At 54.6% G+C, this 12,404-nt stretch overlaps 1 protein-coding gene across 1 annotated transcript in view; it reads left to right on the top strand.

The window, feature by feature from the left end:
* The window catches only part of LOC102428633 (phosphatidylethanolamine-binding protein 4), an 85,179-nt gene that overhangs the window by 63,257 nt on the left and 9,518 nt on the right, over positions 1-12,404 (top strand). The window lies entirely within an intron of this gene.

Here is a 12,404-nt window from a genome sequence, read left to right as displayed (position 1 = left end):
CACACACACACACATTCCTCACTCATCCCAGAGACCACCTCTATCTGCATGCAGTCTAGTGCAGAGGAATGTTAGGAAGGGGCAGAACTGCTGGAGGACTGGGATTTGACCCTAAGCACCTTAAAGTTGGGAAATTAGGATCACAAGCCCTCAGTGCCCTCTCCCCCAAGGCATCTCGCATGCAGTTTCGCTCTGATGCAACTCTCCGCCAGGCGGGTTCTATAACCTGAGATCCCTGGAGGCTTGGGCACCTTCCGGGACAGACGAGAAGGCAGCCTCTTCTCTCTGTTGGCCATGTCCCTCCACCTCAGCCACAGGCTTGGAGCCTCCATCACACTCAAGGATTCCTCTCTTGGGGAATCTCCCCCTTCTTCCTGATGTGGGCGGGGGGGCGGGTGGGGGGGGGATCTGCAGCAGAGGCTTGGACAGGGGCAAAGCAGCAAAGGTTAATTTATCTCCCTTTCCCACACAGTGTAGTGTGTGCAGTGTGTCCAAGTTGTCCAAGTTGACTAAGAGGCGAAGCATTGCATAAGCCAGGGTCCTGGTCCTGGCGAAGCCCCTCCTCCTGCCTCCACCCAAGCTGGAACAGACATCCCTCCAGTGCCAGGGCCCACAGCTCAGCGGGGAGCAGGCACATGCGCGCTCACACACTTACACATTCCCTAAGAAAGCCCCCGGGGCCTCTGTGGGAAGGCTTTCCGGGATACTTTTATGGCAAAAGAGGAAGTCTGGGGCATCACTGGAACAGCCCCAAACCAGGCAGCAGGCAAACACTGCCAACAGTGGAGTCAGGCTGCACCCTCCCCTAATGACAGAGCCTTTAACCCTTTTCTTCACCCCAGGATGCTGTTAGGCTCGATAATCAGGATCCCCTGGGATCTCACTGCTGTCCCTCATAGCCCCCTTCCCAGACGTGCAGACCTATCTATGCATACACACACACACACACACACACACACACACACACACTGCCTGTCCTGCTGCTCAAACTGACTCACCAGATCTGATCAGAGCAGGCTGTGACCCAAAGAAGCATGTAACTTAGAGCTGAAAGGAAGCCTGGAAGCTTGCAAGAAATTATCTTCATTATTTTACATAAGAGGCCACTGAGTCTCACAGATCCAGTGGCAGGGTCACCTAGCTCTAAGGCTTCTAGGGTCTCTCACAAGTTGCAGATCAGGATACTGAGTAGAAAAGCATTTGGGGGAGGGGTCAGGGCCTAGACCAGGGGTGGGCAAACTTTTTGACTCGAGGGCCACAATGGGTTCTTAAACTGGACCGGAGGGCCGGAACAAAAGCATGGATGGAGTGTTTGTGTGAACTAATATAAATTCAAAGTAAACATCATTACATAAAAGAGCACGGTCTTTTTTTTTTTAGTTTTATTCATTTCAAATGGGCCGGATCCGGCCCGCAGGCCGTAGTTTGCCCACGGCTGGCCTAGACAGAGGTCGGGGTGCCTCCAGCATTCAGTATCACTTAGAGCTCTGATGTCCAGTTCAGTGGCCACTAGTCTACTAAAATGAAAATTAATTAAAATGTAATGAAATGTGTAAAAATGCAGTTCCTTGGTAGCATTAGCTACACTGAAGTGCTCAACAGTAGCCACCTGTGGCCAGCAGGTACTGTATGGGACAGTCAGAGCTAGAACATTTCCTCAATCACAGAATGTAATGGACGGTGCTGATCAGGAGCTGTTTCCTGATAGAAGGCTGGGGTACCCTGTGAAGGAGGGAGAGGAGGAGAGGGGTGCAGGGAAAGAGTCTGGAGAGAGGAGAGGGCAGAGGAGGAGGCTGGAATAAGACAGGAGGGGAAGGAGAAATCTGGTGGCTTTCTCCTGTGGCAGAGACCTAACCACTGTCCCTAGTCCCAGGGGGCCTGACACTGCCCCCCAACCCTACTCCAGAAGGGCCAGAAAACAGAATCACAGACCGGCAGCCAGGGCCTGCAGATACACATGTGGTCATTTCCAGACCTAAAAGCCCAACTGTCCCCAGACTTATCAGCCCTTGTGCCCAGGGCTCTTCATCACGCAGGATGGCTCCACAGCTGGGCACCTGGATTCCCAGAGAGGTGTTCCTGCTGGCCCTGCTCCTTCCAACGGAGGGCACAGCAAGCAGGGATGACCCTGCGGCCCTTTCACAGGTCACTGCAGCAAAAAAATGTTTCTTGGACAAAAGAAGGAAAGGGAGGAAGAAAGGAAGGAGGGAGGGAGGGAGGGAGGGAAGGAAGGAAGGAAGGAAGGAAGGAAGGAAGGAAGGAAGGAAGGAAGGAAGGAAGGAAAAGGAAAGGAAAGGAAAGGAAAGGAAAGGAAAGGAAAGGAAAGGAAAGGAAAGGAAAGGAAAGGGAAGGGAAGGGAAGGGAAGGGAAGGGAAGGGAAGGGAAGGGAAGGGAAGGGAAGGGAAGGAAGGGAAGGGAGGGAGGGAGGGAGGAAGGAAGGAAGGAAGGAAGGAAGGAAGGAAGGAAGGAAGGAAGGGAAAGGAAAGGAAGGGAAGGAAGGGAAGGAAGGGAAGGAAGGAAGTGAAATGAGACTGCTTCTCCTGCCACAAGTTGGGTGCATTTTTCAAGCCAGAGGACAACACCTTGATGCGATTCCACAGACACGGAGTCCATTTTGTCACTTTCTCCCACATTCTTAAGCAAACATTTGAGAGACAGCACTGAGCTGAGCAGAGAATTATGTCTGAAATCACAATACCTGGGTTCACTTCCAGTTCCGCTACCTAATGACTGGGACAAGTCGCTGCTCCCCCAGCCTCAGTTTCCTGCCTTGCCGGGCCGTTGGGATGACCAAGGGCAGTAGTGGATGTGGATCCCATGGACAAGGCAGTGTGTGTCAGACCCTCCCCTCTCCCCAGGCACTTACTGCGAGCAGGTGATGGAGACGTATGGGGACAGGACGCCCTGGAGGAGCTCAGGGCCAGAGGAGAGAAGAGCAGCCGCTGCAGTTCTGGCTCAAGTGGGGTTCGCACCACCATAGACTCAAGCCAGAGTGTGAAGGAGGCAGCAGTGGGAGAAGGGCTATCGAGGAAGGCGGCATAGCAGAAGAGAAGTGTGAACCAGACCGGGAAAATAAGGAATCACAGCGTACACCCCTCTCAGACCTCCCCGTGGTCTCACTCAGAGTCCTCTAAGTCCGAAGGGTGCTGGAGAACGTGGCCTGTCCCTGTGTCCTGCCCCCAGGCCTGGGCATGACCCAGGAGAGACTCAGGAAGATCGAGACGGGTCTTTTAGCCCAATTTGAGCACATCAGGGGACACCTGGGCAATGCCAGCAAAGAGGAGAGAAACCACCTCTTCTCCTCAGAATGGGTTTCCCTAACACAGCCCCTTCTGTTATGCGGTGTAGGCCAGAGAACTCTGCACTGTGGGCCGGGGGCTTAGGTCACAGGCCAGCACACCTGGACCCCATCCCCAGACCTGCCTCCAATTGGGACTATAATCTCAAGCAAGTCACTTCACCTCTTCAGGGCTGTGACCTCACCTGCAAATTGGGGGTGATCACCTCTGCCCTTTGTGCCTCCTTGTGAAGGAGGATTAGATGATACAGTGGTGTAAAGTGCCCCACATGCTCTAGGACGGTGATTGTAACTAACACCCATCACCACCGCTGAGTGACTCACCCTCCCTGTTACTTGCCCCTCTCCAAACCCAGGGTTTCAACCTGTGCCCCTCTGAGTGTTCCTTTCACACTGAGTGTTCCTTTCACACTGTGCCGCGCCAGCCAAGAGGCTAAGTGGGACCTGCGGCAGCGCCTTTTCTGCCCTCCGATGTAAGGGGGCCATTGCTTCTTAAGGGGAGGAAGGTGGGAGGTTCTTGGGATCCTCTGCCCTCCATGGACCCCAATTATCTACAGATGGCCTGGAGGCAGGGCTGGGCCAGCGCTCAGATGGGAACGCTGAGGCTACAGGCTGACTCATTAATGAGTTTTTGCCACTGGCAGACCCTGTCATGGTGGTCCGTGGCTCCTGCCCAAGCTCCGACCAGAAGAGCACAGTTAGGCAGCTCCAGAACTCTGTCTCTCCATCCTCAGGGGGTTGCGGACTCTGATTCTGCCCATCCCACCTCCCCTGGATGCTACCAGTCACCAAGACCTCCTGCAACTACCCAGGGGCTTGTCCAGGGCAAGTAGATTGTTTATTTCCACTGCACATTTTTATCCCAAGTGATTTCATGTTCCCCTGACCAATTTCTACAGTCAGATTGGGGTGGGGGCGGGGCTCAAAGAACAATTTGAGTTTCTCATTGAGTGAAGCCTGGGAACACAGGGGCAAGTATCTCTTTTAAAAAATCCTCCCTGCATAGCAGGTCACCCTGGCCTGCAGCCACAACACCCCGGGCTGTGATCTCACCAAGTTCCAGGAAGCCAAACAGGGTCAGGCTTGGCTAGTCCCTGAGCGGGAGACCTCCCAAGCAAAACACAGGTGTTGCTGGTGATTCAGCAGGCCAGTCCCTCCCTCCCGAGTCCAGGGCTTCTCAGGTGTTTGAGTTGAGGCTGGGATGATTCTGTGAGATCCTATCAGGCCCTGGGCAGAGGAAGGGGGCGTGGTGCCTCCAGAGGTGCTAAATGCTCTCCCTCTCTGCCACTGCCACCACCACGTGTTACAAGTGTCGACACCGTTCTAAGGAATCAGGGTGTGCTTCCTCCCTCCCCATCCCCTGCCCACTTCCTAAGGCTGCTCAGACATCGACCTAAATTCCTTGGGCTGGTTCAAACAGATAAGAGCTGGAGGAGGAAAAGGCAGCCTCTGAGGGTCCTGGGGCTCAGGGACCAACTGGCCCCTGCCCCTACCCCAAACAGCTGGGGTGTGTGGCTCAGCCCCCAGGATGGTCCCTTCTGGGTTGGGAACAGGTGAGGATGAAAGGGGTCCATTAAATGAGAGTGGTCATTAGCCTGTTTTATGAGCACACGGATATTCATTACACCCCAACCCCATCATTAGAGGCTGCAGGGAGAGCTCAGGCCCTTTCTTTATTGCATTAGAAACTGGGGTGTTTCTCCCCCAAAGGGAGTTCTGCTTCTCTTGGGGGGGGGGGGCTGCCCAGAAGGTCAGTAACCCCTAGGCCTGACTCTCACTCCCTTTCCTTCTCCTCCACCCCCAATCCTTCCTTCCTTCCCCAGGAGCCAAGCACCCAAGGGGAGGGTCAGGCAGCTCAAGGAGGAGATGATAAGGGCCTGGGGCTTCTTGGGAATGAGGAGGCCCTGGAAGAGCCCAGGGCCAGGTAGCTGGAGTCTGGGAATAGGGGCCTTTCCATCCCAGCACATAGCTCTCCCTCCCCTTCCCCTGCCTAGCACCACTCTTCTCAAGTAGAGAGCCTACTCATGCCTCCTCCAGGAAGCCCTCCCTGCTCCCCAGATGAGGCCCTGCGTAAGAATTCTTCTTAGAACTCATCACACCTGTAATCACCTCTTTACTCTCGTGTCCCCACCCATACATGGCACAGTGCTTGGCACTTAGCAGGAACTCAATAAATGTGAGCTGTGCTGACAGAAGCCAGGAGCCAGGGCAGGTGAACTGGGATGAAAAAGAGGGGCTCTCTCCTAGCCCCAGTTGTTCTCTCTCTCTGCCTTTTCCCACAGTGTGAATGAGCTGATGGGCTGGCTGCTTTCTCAAGGCCATCGTCAGCCAGTAACTGGAAAGCAAACTACCTGCCATTGTCTCGCCAGCGGTTCTCAACTTGTGGGTCCCGACCCCTTTGGCGGTCGAACGACCCTTTCACAGGGGTCGCCTAAGACCATCCTGCATATCAGATATTTACATTACGATTCATAACAGTAGCAACATTACAGATATGAAGTAGCAGCGAAAATAATTTTATGGTTGGGTCACAACATGAGGAACTGTATTTAAAGGGCCAGAACCACTGGGAGACAGTGCCCCCGCTTACCTCTAAACTTTGATCCCTTCACACAAATCTCATCGAGCAGCCAGTTGGATCTCTCCTTACAATGGCCCTTCCTGTCAGTCACCCAGTGACAGTCAAGTGAGTGGGGGCAAGCCCACTCCTCTAAAGCCAGCCCCTCATGCATGACAGGCCACAGGCTCGGGAGGCAGAGGAGGGGCGGGGCATGCCCTCTTCCCCATCAGGGCTGGAGGCCTCAGTAGTGATAGTTTGGAGCTCACTCCGCTGGTGCAGGCCATGGGGGCTGAATGAAGCGTGGGCAGACCCCACAGAGAGGAGCAGGACTGCCGAGCTGGCAGATTAATCAGCTGTCGTTTGCATTCATTAAAGGCCCCTTGCTTGTGTACTGCAGCCCAGGACGCCAGGGTAATTCACTGTTCACAATAAAAAGTTCTGGGAAGAAGTCTGTGTCACCTCCCTGGGCCATAGCCTAGGGAGGGGCCTGGCAGCCTCGAACCCCAGACCCCTCGGGTGGAAGGCCCCTGAGGGCCAGCCCCATGGGTGAGGACTGAAGGAGGCAAGCTGAGCCCCGGACCCAGAAGTCTGGGGAGTCAGCAACTGTGGAGCCATGGGCCATGGGCCCTTGACCCCTTTGGGCTTCTTCCCTGCTGTCACCCTGTCCCCTTTCCTCCCATCTCCTCATGGCCCTGGGCACTGTCACCTGGAATTTCTGGGCCCTCCTCAAGGTTGTGCAAAACTCATTTCAACACACTCTTGAGCTGATGATTCCGTGGGGCTGGAAGCCAAGCGTTGCTACTGTCCCCAGCCCAGCTCCTCACCTGCCAGGAGGAAGGCGGGAGCCAGCTCCCGGGACAGCCAGGGCCCTCAGCTCATGAACCTTCCCATTGGCCTACGGGGCTCAGTGGAGTGGCCCTTAACACCTCTGTTCAGGGGCAGCCTAGTGACCCAGGTTCAGCTGCCTTGCCAGAGCGGGCTAGGCCCCTTCCTCTCCCTGGGGTTATGTCAGTCCCCAAGCATCCCAGAGATGGATGGGACCGACTGTGAGGTCAGGGTGGAGTTTATTGAGCTCAGTCTCGGTTGTTTTTTCATTGTAATTGCCAAGCTCCCCAGGTTGGCATTTGCCCGGCGGGCACTGTAAAAGGTGACACAACAGAATGAGAGCACGCCCTGGTTCCACTGACGTCTGTGTGGCCCTGGACCCGGCAGGCTGCTGGTGGGCCACAGTCACTGTTCTCCTGGCCCAGGCCAATGAGCTTGGCTTGACACAGGCAGGCAGGGGCACGAAGACCCACCGCGCGGGCCCTAGCGCGGCCAACGACCGTGAGTGCAGCCTGGCAGCTCGTCAGGATGGCAGCTGTGCTGAGGCATCTCTGAGGAGAGAAAACTGAACATGTCACTTGGCTGCAGGTCTCTTTCTGGGACCAGGACCCTAAAGCAGACCCTGGCCCACAAACCTAGGCCACCTCGCACACCCGCCTCTGGTCCGCAGGGTACACGAAAGAGCCGTTCTCTCTTGCCTCCTCCTTTCCCGCGGTTCCTAACTCCTGGGGAACGGCCATTTCCCTCCTCAAATAGGCCTGGAAGTGCAGAGCATGATCAGGAGAAGGGAGCACCAGTGGGTGTGTCAGCTCAAAATCCTTGATCCTCAATCTTTCTTCCAGAAAGTCTCTCTCTCTCCCTGGAGCACTATCAGCAGTGCACCCAGCTGTGGCCACACAGGTCCCCCAGGGGAGCAGCTGCCTTGCGCAACTCCAGAGACTCAGAGGCTCAGACAGGAAGTAATGCCAAGAGTCACTGAGCTGGGGGTGCTTTCGCAGCTCTAAGAAGGGGTGCAGGGCAGAGGATGTGCACACCAGCCCTGGTGTCTCCTGGTCTTGGCCGAGCCCCAACCCCTCCCGTCTACCCATCTCCTCTGACCAGGAGCCTGACCCTTCGAATAATCTGTGTTGGGAGCTGGAGCACCTCAGGACCTAAAGGTCAGCCAGGTCCTGCCCCAGGAAGGGTGATGCCAAGGGTCCTTCCGAGCCTGGGAGAGACCTGAAAGGGGACATGGTCAGGGACAACACTTAGATGGGCCCACCGCTGCTGCACGACAGGTCTAATGAGGAGCCACCTGCCCAATCTAGACAGCTGGGGCCAGAGAGCAGGACTGCGGGGCAGTGCGTCTCAGACCTTCAGGTGCCTGGCTGAAAGGAAGAATCTGGTTCACTAGGCCAGGGGTGGAGCCCTAGGTTGCAGTTCTACAGAGCTCCCAGGCGCTGCTGCTCTGAGTAACAAGGGGCTGGGGCTCTAGGACCAAGGTCACGCTAGTCCCTCTGAAAAGAGCAAGATGTGGTCGGAATGAGATTTTGACTGTTTCTCCTTATTGTCGCACTGTCTAAGGAGCACTGGGTTTCACCGAGCCTCCAGATCTTGCCAGCATCTTTTCTAGCTCAAAGTTCTTGATCCCCAACCTTTCTTCCAAAAAGTCTCTCCCTCTCTCTTTCTCTGCTTCCTCCCTTCCTTCCTTCCTTCCTTCCTTCCTTCCTTCCTTCCTTCCTTCCTTCCTTCCTTTTCACAAGGCAGCCCCAGGCCTGGGCATTTTGGTAGGGAAGGAGAAAGGAGGTCCGAAAATATGGATTATGCTTTATCTCCTCACTAAAGCCGTGTATGGGAACCTAAATAGGATGAAGGAGGGAGACATAGCAGAGAAGAGAGCCAGGGCCTGGCTCCCACCACTACTGCCAGCTTCCCCCAAGGAGGCATGGGGGGCGAGGGCTCCCCCTCCCTACTCCCTTCTCCCTCCCCGAGTCTTTGTGGCCTGGGTCCCCCAGGACTACCCTCATGTTAGATGGTGCACAGGAGGGCAGAGCAGCCCAGAGACAGTGGCCCATTTCCTGGTTGGCAGTAGAGGGCAGGGTGGGGCAGGGTGGGAGGCTGAGGGGAGCCTCTTAGGCACAAAGAGAGGAGATAGGAAGATTAGTAGGGCAGAAGGCAGAGGACACTGCTGAGCCAGGTGCTCTGAGAAGCAGTCGGTGGAGGTGTCCCTACTCCATAGAACCTGGGAGAGCCCCAGGCAGTTCTCACAGCCCCTGGGAGCAGTCCAGACAACAGAGAGCCCCTGACCATTTATAAGCCCTGGGGTACCACTTCCGGGGCCAGGGGGCGCTAGGGGGCCAGTGGGCGCCTTTATCCAGTTGAGGTTGGGAAACCAAGGTCTGCTCAGGTCGCCTCCTCTCAGCCTATGGGTCCTCCCCAGTTCCTCCCGTCCTCTCCTGGGGTGGCAGCCACCCAGCCAGAAAGACCGCATGCTGGAGATGGAGGTGATAAGAGCCAGGCCTGAGGAGGCAGCCCTGCAGCGCTCTCCCCTCCGGTTGGGTCATAATTGCCTAAGCCCTGTTTGTTAGGGGGATTAGCTGCACCCCTTTCCTAATGGTTCTGCTGCTCCAAGGAGAGGGGAGCAGGCCAGCCTGCAGCCTCCTGCTACCGCAGGGAGGAGCACAAGGTCAGAGAGGAGACAGGGTCAGGGAGGAGTGCAGGAGCACAGGGTCCAGGTGCTTCCGCTTCCAGCTCCCCCCAGGGCTCCCCTTCCTCCTGCATCCCTGCTGTTGGCGCTCAGGCTCTGGGAGGGTAACAGACCAGCTCAGTTCTTACTCACAGACCTCGGTCCTAATCAGTCATCTCCGTCCTGGTCTCCTGCCAGGGGCCTGGCTATTCCTTCCCACACTCGCCCTTCCCAATCCCACGGTCCAATCTTAAGCCTCACCACTGGCCCTTTCCCAAGTGCCCCCTCCCCTCACGTTCAGCCCTGACATGCCCACTGGTGAAAGGCTGCCTGGGAGAAGTGTGTGTGTGTGTGTGTGTGTGTGATCATGTCTGTGTCTTGTGTGTGTGACTGTGTATATGTGTATGAGTGCAGGTATATATGTGAGTGTGTGTAAGAGTGTACAAATGTGTGTAAATGTATACATGTGTATGAGAATGTGTGTGTGAATGTATGTGTGAGTGTGTATGAGCATTATGAGTGCATATTTGAGAGCACTCATTATGAGAGCATGGGTGCCTGTGAACATGTGTGCAGAAGTGTGTGAGCATGTGTGTTTGTGAACATGTGTGCATGTAGGTGTGTTATGCGTGTGTGTATATGTGAGCATGAGTTTGACCTCTCCAGTGTTGTGTGAGTGTGAGCGTGTGTCTATGGGAGTGTGTAAATGTGTGAGGAGCAGTGAGTGTGATTCACCACTCTCCCCTTCTCTGGCTCGCACCCCTGCCCCCCACCTCTCAGACCCAATGAGCTGCAGCCTTGGGCTCCTTCCCTTCCTCTCCTTTCAGGAGCCCAGGCCTCCAGCTCCAGCTGCTCCTCTCTCACCCCTGCCGCTCCCCACCCTTCCCCCAGCTTCGGAAAAGTCTTGCCACTGTTTTCCTTCCCTTGTTCCCACCACCAAGCAGTTTCTGGCCAAGTTTCCACCTGACAGAAGAGCAGGCAGCTTCTTCCTCCCTCACCCAGGACCCTGTGTCTGACCCCTGTGGCTGGCCCCGCCCGAGCACCCCCATCTTCCCAAGGCTCTCTCCCCTGACCCTCCTCTAGGCCGCCTGTGTCCCTCACACTCTGTCTGTGAATGTGTGTGTCTCCATGGGGTAGGGGGGAGAGAAAGGAGCAAGAGAAGGAAGGAGGCCGGGCTCAGATGGTATCATTAGGAGATATTAATGCCCTTCATCAAGGCATATTAATAAACATTATGTGCCATGCACTCCACGCGCCGGGTGAGTGCAGACCCAGCAGGACGGGCCCCACATTCACAGCTGAGTAACCTCCCAGCCCACGGAGCCCACGGCACAGCCATTAGCCTCATGAGGCTGACCCTGTCAGGAGACTCCTTAGGCCCATCATGGCAAAGGAAAGCTCGCAGGATGAGTTCTGGCCGCCATGCTCCCCTCTTCCTCCGCTGAGCGCGGGGAAGGGGAGCCATAATGACCCGTGCACTTGGACGGCACTGCGGGACTTTAGAATATTTCATTTCCTAATTTCATCTTCGCAGCAACAATGAGGAAACCAGGGCAGGTATCATTATCATTGCCACTTTATTGGAACAGAAACTGAGGTGCTGAGAAATTAAGTGTCTTGCTCAAAGTCATGTAGCTAATTGGTAATGACACTGGACCCGAGCCCAGGCTGCCCTTTGGAACCGCTGTGTTAGCAGCTCAGTCCCTAATGGAGTGGGGCTGCTGCAACCGGATTTCCCTAGTTCTTGCAGCTGCCAGAAATCAGACCAGGAAGCACAGCTTCTTTCAGGGGGCAGCGGGCCTCTGCCCTCCCAGGGTGGGGGCTCCTGTGGGCCCCTTAGCTTAGCGGAAAGTGTCCTGAAAGGGGGGCCAGAGTGAGCTCACAAGATGCTGAGTGGGGAATGCCTGCCGAAAGAAGTGATTCTCCTTTCTCTGTGTACTGGCCACTAATCTATAATAATAAAAGTGTAATATGCTCATTAGACTGGACGTCCTTCTGGACGTCCTTCTGGATGACCTTCCAGACGAAGCCAAGGTGGCAGGGGGCCGAAGCAGAGGTGGCTGCCGAGGGCCAAGCCCCCTTGCACCGATTTCGTGCATGGGGCCTCTAGCACATAAATATTAAACTACTGGCTCCTAAGGAGGTTTGAGCGGGTGGAAGCCTGAATGGCCGTTCTTTTTATCTGTTTTTCAGCATTGCAGCCTGGTGCTTAGCAGGGTGCAAAATCGGTTATTCACTGTGACAACCACAGTGGTGTTTAAAGGTACACAAGGTTTTCTCCGTGTGTGTTTAAGAAGACAAGGACTGGTGTTTTCATAAAATCATTATCCAAAATAGTTCAGATAAAAGGAGTTGGGGAACTAAAAATATAAGAGTCAAGAGATCAGGGAAGTGTGCCTATGAAGAATACCCAATTCCCTACAGAATTCCAGGTAAATGAGGCATTCCAGCAAACTGTTGTTGATACTACAAGCTTCAGCTTTTGTTCCTTGTACCTAGAAATGGCAGTCTTTAGTCTAAACTGACATTGATGCATAATAATTATACTTAGCTATCAGCTCATGATACTTGCTCTCAACCTATCTTAATATTTCTTGTCTATTTCTAAATGGAACAGGCTTAATAAGACTGTGCATTGTGTTCTTTATTCCTTTTCTTCTTCCCACCCTCCTCCTAACTCAACCTTAGAGCCACAGTCAGAGAATGGGTGACCTGCAACAGGCAAGGGTCAAAGAGGTGTGGGCCCACTATCTCCTGAGGTCCAAACCCATCTCTGAGCTTCAGACAGTGAAAGTAACTCGGTCAAGTTTCCTGAAACAGGGAGTCGGATGGGAGTCTAACCAATGAAGGCTCGAAGGGGAGCTGGGGCTCGAAGCTGGCACCTATGTGACCAGAACCGTGGGGACCCAAATGCAAAGAAGAGAGCTGTGTGTCCTCAAGGCAGTCATCTCTATGTGGATGGTCCAGGGGAGTCTTTTTCTTACTAGTTTTATTTTTCCATTTTTTAAATATTTTTTTACAATGAACACATCGTACTTTAATGACCTGGGGAAAAA

The sequence above is a fragment of the Myotis lucifugus genome, unplaced genomic scaffold (assembly GCF_000147115.1).
Source record: "Myotis lucifugus unplaced genomic scaffold, Myoluc2.0 scaffold_328, whole genome shotgun sequence".
In the NCBI taxonomy this organism is placed as follows: domain Eukaryota; kingdom Metazoa; phylum Chordata; class Mammalia; order Chiroptera; family Vespertilionidae; genus Myotis; species Myotis lucifugus.
Note: the sequence above shows the minus strand (reverse complement) of the source record. Positions and strands in the feature narration are given on the sequence as shown.